Below are 17,065 nucleotides of genomic sequence, written 5' to 3'. Positions count from 1 at the left end.
ACACAGCATGCATGTAAGGGGGTATGGGAAAAATTATATGGATTTGTATTAATATCCAGACGAACAATTACTGCAATATAGTGAATAGAGAAAGGTCTTTCAGAACAAGAAATAAGAGAAAATTGAGTACTCTTCTGACAAAATAAGCACATGTGACATCAGGAAAAAAATTCATATTGTCACTTGAAGTTCAATAAAGCACAGTAAATAAAATGTTTGTAGTGGTACCGGTAGATATAGTTTTGTTATGAAATCACTAGATTTTGTACGTCCCACACTGGCCTAATTAAGTAAATGAACTATTACATCCTTCGAAGGGTCATCGATATTCACACCCAAATAGGTCATAATGTAAAATAGACCTACCATAACCTATCAGTAGTAGTAGTAGTAGTAGTAGTAGTATTTATTCATTCATCATGTTGTTTACATATTTACAGGACTCTGTTTCATATATACATAACTCTTTTAATAACATTATTACTTGAGAAATATTAATCTTGTAACTAAACCACATATATTACAGTAGTAGTAGTAGTATTAGTATTAACATATTAATACTTAAAATAAATTGAACTTGTAACTATCTCTTGCACACATTAAATAAATTATTATTATTATTATTATTATTATTATTATTATTATTATTATTATAGAAAATCACACCAACCTCAACAGAGTCGAGTAGATATCAGTAAAATACCACGTAAGGTGAATCTTTGTGTGTGGTAATTTAGAATATTAATTACATAGAGAGAAATATATTTTAAAATGATGCCTGAAGTACGAGTATGGGTATGAGTGAATGACGGATATGATCAACAGCACATGGTGGAGTATAGAATAGAAATTGGATATGGTGACGTGATATTCTCATTTAGTTATTTCTTCCATAACAGTTTTATTATCCCTGACAAAGGATTTAAGACACTTCAGATTCATTTTCTGACTTAATGAAGTAGTTTGTAAAGAACCTGAAAGGACATTAAATAATTTTGGAATGCAGTACAAGAAATTGCGCCTTGTTATGCTAAGTTTGGGTTTGTATAACATACAACGGTGGTACATCTTACTGCGTGTTGAATATTCATGTTTAATGTTCTCAATTATATTTTTGTTTTTGTTAATATATTTGTAAATTTTAAGGGCATAGAGCTGTTTTACATTAAATATATTTGCTTCAGCATATAATTGACTACTTGGGTATAATTTAGCAATAAGTTATTAGGTTTGTTTTATAATGGTACGCTTGCTGCTAGCCCTATGGCCATACTTATTTTATGTAACCAGAAGCAAGGTTAACACATTTGGGTACGTTAAATTTATTTTGTAATGATAACTTTTCTAACAGGCCTGATTACGTTCACAGTAAATCTACCTATATGAGGAATTTTATGACAGATTTGGAAGTACCGGTACTGTACGTAAATATTTTTTCAAGAATCTGGAGAATGAAGATTTAGGTAAGAACTCAGAATGTTAAACTAAGATGTTCTCTACAGGTGCAGTAGTTGTTTTAAGGTTAGAAGGCAGATAAAGTGGTGATTTCCACCGTTCATTTCTAAAGCATAGAAATGTTCATCAACAAGTTGGTCCAATTTGTACGTTTCTTTAGACTTACATTGCTGTATGGAGCTGGCAGAAAATCTCGTTTAATTGCACCTATCCACTTCTGGGCATTAGTTCACCCCGCGGGCCATCATATTTCTAATGTTACAAGTAAGTGGATTTTTTTTTGTTTTTTTGCTAGGGGCTTTACGTCGCACCGACACAGATAGGTCTTATGGCGACGATGGGATAGGAAAGGCCTAGGAGTTGGAAGGAAGCGGCCGTGGCCTTAATTAAGGTATAGCCCCAGCATTTGCCTGGTGTGAAAATGGGAAACCACGGAAAACCATCTTCAGGGCTGCCGATAGTGGGATTCGAACCTACTATCTCCCGGATGCAAGCTCACAGCCGCGCGCCTCTACGCGCACGGCCAACTCGCCCGGTGGAAATTTTTTTGCTAGTGGCACCGATACAGATAGGTCTTATGGCGACGGAGGGATAGGAAAGGCCTAGGAGTTGGAAGGAAGCGGTCATGGCCTTAATTAAGGTGCAGCCCCAGCATTTGCCTGGTGTGAAAATGGAAACCCCAGAAAACCATCTTCAGGGCTGCCGACAGTGGGATTCGAACCCACTATCTTCCGGATGCAAGCTCACAGCCGCGCGCCCTTAACCGCATGGCCAGCTCGTCCGGTAAAATGGAAATTATTGTAATCTTGTTTGGAGAACGTCTCAGAGGAGAGATGTGTTCATTGCGATGTCCAGGAACCCACCATCCCGCCCCAAGAAGTACATTTACTTTTATAATTAAGATTATTACACCTCATTTTCATTTCTGAAGTCGCTACTTATATTCCTATTGGCCAATGTAAAGTGGCACGTGATCTCTTTCCCGTGAAGAACGTTAATCATAGTCCGTTAACAACCGCACCACAATAAACGAAACTAGAGGCCTAGGGCCACTTCGCGGCTTCTAACCGTCCAGACCAATGTTCTTTTCCAGATCCTATCCTAACCGTCTGCACGTCAAGAATCTTGTCCATATCGTATCCTAACCGTGTAAAAAGGGTGTAACAATAATCACCACCACCAGCTCTCGAAGCATAGTTCCTAAGTACAGAGGTTGGCAGCACTGAGCGCTGCTGGAGAACATCCTTTTCGAAAAGGCCGCGAGCGAGTAAAAAAACGACAATCGTTACGCGTCTGTGAAAGTCTTGGCCCGCGGGTGAACTAATGATCATTTCTGTAGTAACCGGTTCTTTTGGGAAGTTGAAGGCCGTTACTTTCTGCTCATTCCTGTAATTTCCATTACATCTCGACACCGAACAGCGGCGTGGCATGTTTGAGTCGGTTTATATTACGCAACTCGTTTACAGAATTAACAAAACATCACTAATGTAAATGCTGTGTAACTCAGCACGACTTGTATATTAGGTAGGCCATTCCCGCTCACAGCGCTCTCATTGGTCGACCGTGTATGGCGTAGACTGGAGGGCAAGGAGACTTGAGTGTCTAGGGAATGTCGAAGTGTAGCCAATAATCGGCTATGCTCGGGACTACTCGAGGAATCTCGGCGTTTGGTACCGCCTACCTAGCGTTTTAGCGCCACGTGTGTAGCAAGAAGAAGAAGAAGCTTTGTTTTGTTTTGTGAAAGATAACTTTACAAATCTATCTCAGTATTGCTTGTTTTGTGATAGTTAACTTAACAAGTCTTTACGCCGATTTTGCCGTATAATTCACGAACTGGGCTCCACACATTCACTTGCAGCTGTCCAGCAGTCCATATTCAGCAATCAAGCTCGTTTAAACACATCCATTTGACATGCAACATAGCAAGTAGAGAGTCTTCCAGTGCAGCTGAATCTACAGACAGTAATTTAATAATCCACGAGGCATCCACTAGAGATCAATAACAACTTTCAATAATCCAAGATCTACAATGCCCTGGAGCAGCAAAGTCCTGTGAAACAGTGTAAGTAAATTCCAGTATTGTAAAATATTAGTCTACACATCACATTAGGTTTAAACATTTAGGTATCAACAAGTACTCTTATCTTGAATTAATTATATTCATCGAAAGTATACAATGGTGTAAAAGTTGCACTCATAGATTAGATTTTAATTTGTTGTTTTCTTTCGTTGTAGGTGTGATCAGTGGGTTATCAAATGTAGGAGAAGTGATTTGGATGACATTTACAAGAAAGAAGGACCTACCTACTTAAATAGCTCATACAAAATATGTTGAGATCACTTCCAATCCACAGATTTCAGGAATCCTCAGCTCTTTAGTCAAGGGTAAGTTATCTATCAATCAATCAATCAATCAATCAATCAATCAATCAATCAATCAATCAATCAATCAATCAATCAATCAATCAATCAATCAATCAATCAATCAATCAATCAATCAATCAATCAATCAATCAATCAATCAATCAATCAATCAATCAATCAATCAATCAATCAATCAATCAATCAATCAATCAATCAATCAATCAATCAATCAATCAATCAATCAATCAATCAATCAATCAATCAATCAATCAATCAATCAATCAATCAATCAATCAATCAATCAATCAATCAATCAATCAATCAATCAATCAATCAATCAATCAATCAATCAATCAATCAATCAATCAATCAATCAATCAATCAATCAATCAATCAATCAATCAATCAATCAATCAATCAATCAATCAATCAATCAATCAATCAATCAATCAATCAATCAATCAATCAATCAATACTGATCTGCTTTTAGGGCAGTCGCCCAAGTGAAAGATTCCCTATTCATTGTTTTCCTGGCCATTTCTTAAATTATTGCAAAGAAATTGGGAATTTATTGAACATCTCCCTTGTTAAGTTATTCCAATCCCTAACTCCCCTTCCTCTGAATGAATATTTGCCCCAATTTGTCCTCTTGAATTTCAGCTTTATCTTCATATTGTGATCTTTCGTACTTTTAAAGACACCACTCAAACTTATTCGTGTACTAATGTCATTCCACGCCATCTCTCCACTGACAGTTCGGAACATAACTGAGATTCAGTATGGACCCAACATGATTTTAATCACTTGTAACATACTACTTAGTCTCCCAAGTTTTCCCAGCCCAAACTTTGCAACATTTTTGTAACACTACTCTTTTGTCGGAAATCACCCAGAACAAATCGAGCTGCTTTTTTTTTTTAAATCAAGTAATCCTGGTGAGGGTCCCATACACTGGATCCATACTCTAGTTTGGGTCTTACCAGAGACTTATATGCTCTCTCCTTTACATCCTTACTTCAACCCCTAAATATCCTCATATCTATGTGCAGAGATCTGTACCCTTTATTTACAATCATATTTATATGATTACCCCAATGAAGATCTTTCCTTATATTAACACCTAGGTACTAACAATGATCCCCCAAAGGAACTTTCACCCCATCAACGCAGTAATTAAAACTGAGAGGACTTTTCGTAATTATGAAAATCACAACCTGACTTTTAACCCCGTTTATTATCACACCATTGCCTGCTGTCCATCTCACAACATTATCAAGGTCATTTTGCAGTTGCTCACAATCTTGTAAGTTATTTATTACTCTGTACAGAATAACATCATCTGCAAAAAGCCTTATCTCCGATTCCACTTCTTTACACATATCATTGATATATATATAAGAAAATATAAAGGTCCAGTAATACTGCCTTAAGGTATTCCCCTCTTAATTATTACAGGGTCAGATAAAGCATCGCCTACTCTAATTCTCTGAATTCTATTTTCTAGAAATTTAGCCACCCATTCAGTCACTCTTTTTTCTAGTCCAATTGCACTTATTTTTGCCAGTAGTCCCCATGATCTACCCTATCAAATGCCTTACATAGGTCAATTGCGATACAGTCCATTTGACCTCCAGAATCCAGGATATCTGCTATATCTTGTCGGAATTCTACAAGTTGAGCTTCAGTGGAATAACCTTTCCTAAACCCAAACTGCCTTCTATCGAACCAGTTATTAATTTTGCAAACATGTCTAATATAACCAGAAAGAATGCTTTCCCAAAGCTTACATGCAATGCATGTCAAACTGACTGGCCTGTAATTTTCAGCTTTATGCTTCATGAAGTTAAATAGTTCTTGTGTATAAAACTTTTAACTTCCCTTTACTGCTTGAAATATAGAAAATGAATATTACATGCATACATACATAGCTACAGACGGTTATGCCCTTCAGCATTCAGTCTGCATGCCTCTGTGAGTTAAATAATAATAATTATATAAATTACTTAGTATTTTATTGCAGTCAATGGTCATAAGATTAAATTACATTTCATAAATCCTTTAAGTTACACTAGAATAACATGAGCATAATTTGAACATGAATATTTTGCATATTACAGCATAGTATCTTTCAATTCATTATTATATATAATAAATGCACCAAACAACATTTCACTACTCACAATGGCGAGTAAATATTAGTTGCAGCAGAAACATGTCAACGATTCTTTTCTCTGAGGACAGATAAGAGTGTGATACCTATCACAAGCTCTACCGCATGGAGCGCAGATACACTGAGGACTTGGCCCATGGTGACTGAATGCTGAAAACTGCTCTCACTTTGTCATTCCGACAAGATTTTGCTTTTTACTACCTTTACAGAGGGTTGTTCGTAGGCATTCCCTTCCTGCTTTTACTGCCGCGTCACTGTATGCTACCCATTCTCTTTCTGTATCGTACGCCTGTATCTTGGACTCCGTTACTTCCATAGGTCCGAGGCTTGCTCGGTCGATTCTGTGAAGCAGGATGCTACCTTACTTATAGTCCTAGTGAGGACCTCTCCCCTGGCGGGTCCTAGCCACCTGAGCACAAAGCAGGCCATGACTCTGAAAATGTTAGGGTATCTCGAGTCTCAGGACCACATTATAGGCCACTCAGCCGTTGCCCGTGGTTCTTGAACTAGGAGGTGACACCAGTAACCCACACCATGAACCACAAAAGTTAATAATATAATAATACTTGTTGGTCTGTTACACAACTACTATGAAATTGAATGGTATTTCACAACAGTTCGTCATATTCTTGTAATTTATATGCTGTATTATTATAGCCTACCAGTTTTGCATTTCATGGTACTATAGCATGGGGCTTATTCAAAAAGCAATGTGTGTAATTAATATGAATATTAACTTTGTTTCAATAAACTTATTTTTAGGCTGAAACCCAATTCTGTGCCAACACAAAATCTTCCCAGCAGCAGCGTGAAGGGTGTTTTGGGATCAAGAAAAAGAGGGAGGGAGAGAGAAGAAGAAGTGGAACATAATGGAACATCTCCACCAGTACTGCTCAGGTGCGGCCAACAGACAGACTTCCTAATGCAAGGTGTCCTAAAAGTGTTAATAACGAAGTTACATTTAATATAATTAGGAAAAGGTTGTGTAAGACTCCAAAAACTATCTGCAGAAAGAATGCACTTATCACCAAATTGAAGGGTGAGGTGTGCAGGTTAGAGAAAAGTAAAGTGGAAACAAAGTCTGACTTAATAAAGTACTTTGGTCATTCCAGCTCATATTCAAAGGATTTTTTTAAGCGTCAAGTGAAAAAACTTTGTTCATAAGAGCACAGGAAGGCGATAAAACTGTTGCTCTTGCAATGTATTATTGTTCTTCTAAAGCATATCAGTTCACTTGTGTTTCGGGAGCGCAGCGTGTGGAACCACTCAGAACGTCTCCGCTCTCTTCGGTTGCACGAACTATACACTGCGTACGTCAGTTGTCATGGTAGACGTTCCAAGCGGCTCCACACTGCGCTCCCAAGACACATGTGAAGTCAGCAGCACTTATTCAATGGTCAGTAGCACGAGTGCAAACTGTTGTTCGTTCGTAATCTGTTTACCCTCCAGGGTCGGTTTTTCCCTCGGCCTAAGAGAAGGATCCCACCTCTACCACCTCAAGGGCAGTGTCCTGGAGCTTCTGGGTCTGGGGATACAACTGGGGAGGATAACCAGTACCTCGCTCAGGCGGCCTCACCTGCTATGCTGAACAGGGGCCTTGTGGGGGGATGGGAAGTTTGGAAGAGATAGACAAGGAAGAGGGAAGGAAGCGGCCGTGGCCTTAAGTTAGGTACCATCCCGGCATTTGCCTGGAGGAGAAGTGGGAAACCACGGAAAACCACTTCGAGGATGGGTGAGGAGGGAATTGAACCCCCCTCTACTCAGTTGACCTCCCGAGGCTGAGTGGACCCCGTTCCAGCCCTCGTACCACTTTTCAAATTTCGTGGCAGAGCCCGGGAATCGAACCCGGGCCTCTGGGGGTGGCAGCTAATCACACTAACCACTACAGCACAGAGGCGGACGCAAACTGTTGTTACTTTTTAAAATTAGGTAATAATTTTAATAGTCACATATTCTCTTTTGATAATGTCATTTATATTTCAGTTATTCCTATGTTGGTCTTGTCATTCCCTAGACACCAGTGAGATAGTACATTCTATTTCACTTGACAATCTATTTCATGGGGTCACTTGGAAATTTGAAAATCACTGTTATTAACTTAAATAGGAAATCATATTATATATGCACATAATATACTGTAGACCAAATAGAATAGTATGGAACTTACGTAAATACAATTCTGGGCCCCTTCAGCTGAACAGTGCTTGCTGTTTATCATCGTTAACTCATCAGTTTCGAAGTTCTTTTCACGAACACTGTAGTTTTGCCACCACAACTCACAAAATATTTATACCGTTCACAAAATATTTGCACAGTTCAGAAAATATTTACACAATTCACCCATACAGTAGTTGTTACCGTAACTGTTGTCTTTAGGATTGCTTCTATAAAACAGTTTATTGTACTGAAGTAGGACCTATAGCACATTTTTCTTAGAGTAGTAACAAATTTGCAGCAATTGCCTGTTGCAAGTAACAAGTAACTAATCTCATGTTTGTTCCGTATTGAAGATAACAATAAGTAAGATTCTATTAGAATAAAATTTATTGTAGCCACCTATTGGAACGCCGCAATATCACGTAGCAGGCAATGTGCGCGGAGAGGTAGAATCCACGAACACTGGCGATGCCGACAGTTGGGAAAAAAGCGTGGCTTATAGCCTATAATCAATTCGCAATTGAGTAGGTGGTTACAATAAATTTTATTCTAATAAAATCTTACTAATTGCCTGTTGTTCACTCGGTAGGCCTTGACAAGGAGGAAGAAGTTTCCTTATGGGGCTTTTTTTGTGGAAAATAATTGTTGCTGTATTTCAAACTTTATCCTCTTTGAAGTTGAAGGTGCTGTGCTGATCATTGCTTTAGTGCTGTGGGCTTGTATAGTTGGGATTATTGGTTGGAGGTGTTTCTCAGTTATATCTACATGTTGTGGTGATTCTACTGTTGCGAACCCCCTCCGGGTGGGGGACGCTCATGCAGAATACACCCGCGATATCCCCTGCCTGTCGTAAGAGGCGACTAACAGGGGCCTAAGGGGCTCACCCCCCTGTGGGTGGGGGCGGTAGAATAACACCCACGGTATCCCCTGCCTGTCGTAAGAGGCGACTAAAAGGGGCCTCAGGGGCTCTGAACTTTGGAGCGTGGGTTGGCGACCACGGGGACCTTAGCTGAGTCCTGGCATTGCTTCCACTTACTTGTGCCAGGCTCCTCACTTTCGTCTATCCTATCCGACCTCCCTTGGTCAACTCTTGTTCTTTTCCGACCCCGACGCTATTAGGTTTGCGAGGGCTAGGGAGTCTTTCATTTCCTTGCCCTTCGCGGCCCTTGTCTTCCTTTGGCCGATACCTTCATTTTTCGAAGTGTCGGGCCCCTTCCATTTTTTCTCTCTGATTAGTGTTATATAGAGGATGGTTGCCTAGTTGTACTTCCTCTTAAAACAATAATCACCACCACCACCACCACCTAAGGGGCTCTCAACTTGGGAGTGTGGATTGGCGACCACGGGGCCCTTAGCTGAGTCTTGGCATTGCTTCCACTTACTTGTGCCAGGCTCCTCACTTTCGTCTATCCTGTCCGATCTCCCTTGGTCAACTCTTGTTCTTTTCCGACCCCGACGGTATTAGAGCATTCGAGGCCTACGGAGTCTTTCATTTCACGCCCTTCGTGGCCTTTGCCTTTCTTCGTTCGTTACTTCATCTTTCGAAGTGACGGATCCCTTCTTTCTTCTTTTCTCTCTCTCCTTACCCCCTGTGGGTGGGGGACGCAGACGAATAATACACCCACGGTATCCCCTGCCTGTCGTGAGAGGCAACTAAAAGGGGCGACCAAGGGGTGATTGAATTAGAACCATGAAACCACTTTTGATTCGTACCATCACGTTGGGAACACCATGGGTTGCCTGTACTTGCGAGTTGTACCACTATATTCGGTACGAAATGGGTTTGTGATTAGTAGCAGCCTGGCCGGGGGGTTTCCAGTACCTGCGCGTCGTACCCATGTGAGCAACACTACGGGTCTGGGCGTTGCCTGTGAGTTGTACCACTATATGAGTGACACCGTGGGTCTGCGTTGCCTGTGATTAGTATCCACTATGTGAGGAAAACCACGGGACCCATGGGACCAGCACCCGTGACTAGTACACTTAGGTGAGGAAACTCATCGGTTTGCGTTGGCGCTGAGTGGTGCCATTGTGTGAGAAACACCTTAGGTTTGCGTTACCTGTACGAAGTACAATACTTGTGAGTAGTACCATCTTGTGTGGAACACTGTGAGTTTTGCTACTTTTGATTAGTACCCCAACATGACAAATACCATAGTTCTACCTTACTCGCGACATGTACCATTCTGTGGGGCCTTAGACATGGATTTTGCACCCCTCTAGACATCAAGCATCATTGTGCTTTATGAGTGGTCCCTTGGTCAGTAATTTTATTATTTACGATCTTTTTTTTTGAGTCTGATCCACTGTTTCTTTATGTTGGGCTCATGTCCATCCATTCATTCTTATTGACATTTTTTATTTTATTTTGGTCAGTGGATGAATTTCAACTTTTTGTTATTTCATTTCGTACCAATAGGGGCCGATGACCTCTATGTTAGGCCCCTTTAAACAACAAGCACCATCATCATCATCATCTACTGTTGCGAGAATGCTTTGACATTTTTCTCGGAGCTTGGCTTTGTGCTCTTCTATGTCCTCACTTAGCCTTCTTTTCAGGGGATTACGCAGTTCCTTCAGAATAATGTCCTTTGTTTGAAGGTGCTTCCTGAATGACTAAATTTGTGCCTGATTTTAAATTGTGTTCGTTAGCACCACCAATATATTTAGTTACTAGGTGTATATGTTTGCACATATTAAACCATGTGTGCTGTCAATGTAAATGAACTTGTCGCCGTATCGTCGTAACATTTCTTGCTGTGCCTCATTTATTATAATTAAAACGAAGTCCTCTGGTTTTAATTGAGGGTACATCATAGAAGACATGTTTTGACCCTTGTAAAAGCGTACTATTCCTCCACGTTCGTCCATTTCATGAATCCATGATTTGACACTCGTACAATGATTCTCATGCCGCACAACTTCCGATTTTAAATTGTACTCTTGCTCAATGTTAAATAGATCCTTTCTGGTCAGAAGATGAATGCGCTCAATGTCAGTTTCACCAATAGAATTTCTAACCTCATCAAAGATTGTATCGAAAGGAATTTTCATCGCAATCTTCCTCGCTAAGTCATTTCTTTCCGACAGCGATAATCTCATGCGACCTAACTCTCCTTGGTGGCCTATGTGTGTTGCACAAAATGAAACATACCTTTATCCAGACTGAAAAGTAACATCAATTTTCGCTGGACAATGACCACTTATCTTGTTGCTTCCAAGTACTTCCTGGTGACGCTCCTGCTTACCCCTTGACTTAAAGGTCCCATCCCTGTGACATCTGTATTTCATGTCAGATGAAAAATCTTTACATTCGTACTTGGAGCAACATACAACAAATTCACACACTTGCTCATTTTCTTTTTCCACTTTAGGAAATCCTCTTCATTTGCAAATTTTAAACTTTCGTTCAAGATACAAATCTCATGAAAATTGATCAAATGTGCCACCATATCAGATTTTGTAGGACATTCTTGTACACATAGCGGACATTTCACTTGATGTTGTTCACACTTCGTAGTCTTATGTTGTGAATTTTTATGCCGTTCTAAACTGTACTTTGTGTGAGAGGTAAAAGTATACAAATCACACGAAAATTTAGGATTTTTGTTATTGTGCTATGTTCTTATGTGATTTAAATTTTTCCTGTAGTTGAAGAATTTATTACACTCACTACATACAAAATTGTCCATCGTGCAAGCACAAAAAGTTCACTTCAATGCGCAATAAAGCACTTAATGCACATAACTAATTCACTATTTCATGAAGTAGACCCCCAAAACACTCTAGAAGTCTATAAATACTGTCTGTACTTCACAGCACCACGATTTAAAATAAATCTCATTACCCATGAAATTAAATGGCAAACTAACCGCGATTTAAAAAAAGACTCATTACCCATTATACGGCAAACACGACGTAAATACTTGTAAAGTTAACTATCACAAAACATGCAGTACTGAGATAGGCTTCTAAAGTTATCTTTTACAAAACAAAACAAAGCTTCTTCTTCTTCTTGCTCTGCACGTAGCGCGAAATCGTTACGTAGGAGGTACTAAACACCGAGATTCCTCGAGCAGTCCTTAGCATGGCCGATTATGGCTGCACCTCGACATTCCGTAGACACAAGTGTCATATGCTTTCTCTTAGATCTACGAAACATAAACACAACTGTCTATTCCTCTCCTAACATTGTGAAATTACCTGGCGCATACTGAAAATCTGATCCTGACAGCCCCTCTGTGGTCTGAAACCACACTGGTGTTCATCCAACTTCCTCTCAAGTAACTACTGATCGCACCCTCCCTTCCAAAACTGGGCGAGTTGGCCGTGCAGTTAGAGGCGCGTGGCTGTGAGCTTGCATTCGGAAGATAGTGGGTTCGATCCCCACTGTCGGCAGCCCTGAAGATGTTTATCCGTAGTTTCCCATTTTTACACCAGGCAAATGCTGGGACTCTTCCGCTTTCTTCCCACTCTCAGCCCTTTCCTATCCCATTGTCGCCATTAGACCTATCTGTGTCAGTGCAGCGTAAAGCAACCTGTAAGAAAAGAATTTATCAAGATAAATATCAGCTAAAATGCTGGAAAACACGGGATCCCATGCGAAGACCGTCCTATTTGTAAATGGTATTCTTAAAAGAAAAGTACTTCTTGTCAATAGCAAATGTAAAGAGAGTCATAAAAGAATTATTTCGATTTTACTCATTTTGCTATAATTATTGAGATTTCTTTCAATAGGTTGGATAGTTTCAGCTGTCGGTATGTTGAAATGCATGTTGGTGATATTGTGGTAATAAATGGATAAATGAGGTTGTAACTTTGTAACTGCAAAATGATATTTAGACATTTTTGAATAAATATAAATTCTGTAAGTGGGGCTGTTCCTAAAATTGATAATGGGCCTGATAGGTGCCGCTATGTTTATTTTGTGTATTTTAGGGAGTGCTCTTGCAGTTGGTAGTTTGGGGTTCATGTTAATCAATTTCAATGTCTGCTGTTCATTTAACAAAAACTGAGAATTTTTGAGTATTTATTTGAGCTTCTCTTGGATGGTATTAGTGGGGTCTTTCTTGACAATATTGAATTTATTATGTCTGAAAAATGCTCTGTCTTCAGTTTTATCCACAATTACTGTACAGTGTGATAGTACATATATCACACCCCCGAATTATATGTAGAAGTTATAGATATTATTGTCAGTATTCGATTTATTATTATTATTATTATTATTATTATTATTATTATTATTATTTCATTTATATATTTTGCCATTTATATTGGTAAGCTGGAAGATATCCACATATGTAGGTATGAGTAATTTGTTTTGCACGAGTGGGAAAACATTGCTTTAATAACTCTGGTAATTTGAATGAGTCATCTGGCTACCCCAGTGTTTGTTGATGTACTTGTGTCAGGAAATTCCATTAGTCATGTATATATCCCAGCCTGATGAGATGAGCTTGTTGTTGTAACAGGGAAATTTGATGATTCATGTAACACTCCCGAGTGTTTGTTTATAACATGGGAGAAGAAGAGGTTTACTCATGATTGGCTGGCAAGCACCAATCCAGACGTATCATCTGAGAGGAGGGGGATGTTGATGTCTATAAAGGTTGATCATACGGCGGCAACCAAGGACATTGTAAGGGACATTGTAAAGGTGATTGTAAAGGAACGAGAAGGAAGATAACTACAACTACAACTGAGGCACTGTACGGGAAGGAAGTGGTGCTGATACACGGTACTGGAGTGACACGTCTGCAATGGACTAGACTTCAAACGTTTGTGGAGCGTAGTCTTGTTATGTTCGTGGAAAGTGGCTGATTGTGGAGAGTGCTTGCGCATTAAGTATTGTAGCACTTGTGGTGGCCTAGCATTATATGTTGGTGAAAGCTATCTCAGACTTTCCATAATTTATGTTGAGGATCGACAGACGTGTGTATATATCTTTACAACAAGTGTTAAAATATGTGAACATAGTAGTACAAGGTACAGTATCTGTGTGATGTGATAACTGCCGATTATGAGAATCGGTAAGTCGAATTGATATAGAGACAGTGAAGGGTATTTATCTTCATACATGTACATTGTTCATCGGACTATTTACAAATGGTAACTTAGTTCTCGCTTTCGTTTTCCCACGATTTTCATTATTATTGTTGTTGTAAGTATGGAGTCTTCCAGCAATATTTTATGTGTGTATTATATGTATAATGTTGTATGTTGATGAGGTGCTCATGCACGGAATTTGTTCAGAATATAGTTAGCTATTTTAGAATCAGTGTTATTGATGAACCTAGGTGCAGTTCCTACCTAATTAGTCGTTTTCAGGAGGTTAGGTAAGGCCTTCAGCAGATGTACCAGTACGTAGCATTATGTACACGCCCTGGGATATAAAGTTTATCATGCTCTTATCTAAATTCGAGGGATCCATTCTGGTGAACTCTGGCGCCCATACTACGGACATTTCGGTTAATTATGCTTATTAATTTTATTAAGGTCCGCCTCTGTGGTGTAGTGGTTAGCGTGATTAGCTGCCACCCCCGGAGGCCCGGGTTCGATTCCCGGCTCTGCCACGAAATTTGAAAAGTGGTATGAGGGCTGGAACGGGGTCCACTCAGCCTCGGGAGGTCAACTGAGTAGAGGTGGGTTCGATTCCCACCTCAGCCATACTGGAAGTGGTTTTCCGTGGCTTCCCACTTCTCCTCCAGGCGAATGCCGGGATGGTACCTAACATAAGGCTACGGCCGCTTCCTTCCCTCTTCCTTGCCTATCCCTTCCAATCTTCCCATCCCTCCACAAGGCCCCTGTTCAGCATAGCGGGTGAGGCCGCCTGGGCGAGGTACTGGTCATTCTCCCCAGCTGTATCCCCGACCAAGGGTCTGAAGCTCCAGGACACTGCCCTTGCGGCGGTAGAGGTGGGATCCCTCGCTGTGTCCGAGGAAAAAGCCGACCCTGGAGGGTAAACAGATGATGATGATGATGAATTTTATTAAGTTTTTGAGTAATTTTTATTCATGATTTATTTTATTATTAATATGATTATATTTATTAATATTCATCAAAAAAGGTTACAACAGTAGTATTGCCTTTATTTTAGTTGTCCTTGATTTTTTGTTAGGTGGTAAAATTGTTTGTTAGCTACTGATTAGTTATTATTATTGTCCTATTGTTTGTGAATATTAAGAATTTTGTGTTAATATATTATTTGATGAAAAATTTAAAATAAAATACATAAAACAAAAAATATTCTTATTCTTATTCTTCTCCTCCTCCTACTGCTTTTCCCATACACGTGGAGTCGGGGATGTGACCTGTCTCGCACGTGGATTTGTCCCTAATTTATAGCCGGGTGCCCTTCTTGACGCCAACCCTATATGGAGGGATGCAATCACCAGCCCTCGGATTTTAGGGAAAGACCTATTTTGTTCTTGAAGATATTACTTAAAATGAAGTATTTACACGTTTCATGTATTTATAAAGTTAGAAACTGTGGTCCTATTGTGCTTAAAAACGTCTGAACTGATGTTAAAACCTATATAATTCGTTTTTTAATCCCTAAATCAGTTAAAAATGCCTCTCAGTATATTCCGAGGAAATAAAATATTTGCTAACTCGTGTTCAGTATCCTAAACAAAATTTTAAAATCGGAAAGCTGTAAACCACACTCCCCGAAATGCCTAAAGAACCTCCCGCAGCCAACACTCCCATATTTTGTCACGAAGCAGGAGATGATACAGTATCCATTGACCTGCTGGGAAAAAAAAAATGTCATTCTGTGAGAATATTTTGGTGTTCCCGTTTGTTCAGTGTGTAAATTATACCGGAAGTGTCAGGTTCCAACTCGTCTTTAATTAAAAAGTGATTACAGGAGTTGTTCCTGTAAAGTTTGCAGCAAAGAGGTGAGTAAAGTTGTTTACTTCCCCGTAACGAGTATTTATCAATTTAGCAAAATAAGTATGGTATTTTAATTGAAGCCTATTAAAATATGTACAATTCAAGCTGCCTAAAAGTATTTTAGAACCTACTTGAGAGTCTTTTAGGCAGCTAAAATAACCTTTTAACACCTAAAGATCCAAAGTCTAGTAATCACTATTGCATGTGTCTGCAGTGGTTGGAAGTGCAGAGTGTTGTCTGAATAAAAACCTACAACCTGTTTTCCAGTCATTGACTGGGTTAAGGCTGCAATGAATGAAGCATATATAGGCTATTAGTACGCTGGGGTCGCCACTCCCAAAGTGATTTATTAATGACTGATAGATGCTATGAAATGAGAATGGAGAGTGTTGCTGGAATGAAAGATGACAGGGAAAACCGGAGTACCCGGAGAAAAACCTGTCCCGCCTCCGCTTTGTCTAGTACAAATCCCTCATGGAGTGACCGGGATTTGAACCACGTTATCCAGCGGTGAGAGGCCGACGCGCTGCCGTCTGAGACAAGGAGGATCAGTGTGTTGTCTGAATATTAAGAGAAATGTGGTGGAACAAACACTAACACCCAGTCTCTGAGCCAGAAGTAATTAGACGGGATTAAAATCTTCGATCCGGATGGAAATCAAATCCGGGACGGCCACAACGCTATTCAGCCAAGGATTCGAACAAAGTGAAATCCTTATTGAGTTTTATTAATACTATCAGTATTAACATTCAACTATCGTATTAGAAAGAAGCAAAAATCATTATTTAGTTTCATTATTTCTATCAATTTTAAACACGTAACGTTCGTTGTTCAATCTTGCCGCACCGGGCGAGTTGGCCGTGCGCGTAGAGGCGCGCGGCTGTGAGCTTGCATCCGGGAGATAGTAGGTTCGAATCCCACTATCGGCAGCCCTGAAAATGGTTTTCCATGGTTTCCCATTTTCACTCCAGGCAAATGCTAGGGCTGTACCTTAATTAAGGCCACGGCCGCTTCCTTCCAACT

The sequence above is a fragment of the Anabrus simplex genome, chromosome 9 (assembly GCF_040414725.1).
Source record: "Anabrus simplex isolate iqAnaSimp1 chromosome 9, ASM4041472v1, whole genome shotgun sequence".
In the NCBI taxonomy this organism is placed as follows: Eukaryota; Metazoa; Arthropoda; class Insecta; order Orthoptera; family Tettigoniidae; genus Anabrus; species Anabrus simplex.
Note: the sequence above shows the minus strand (reverse complement) of the source record.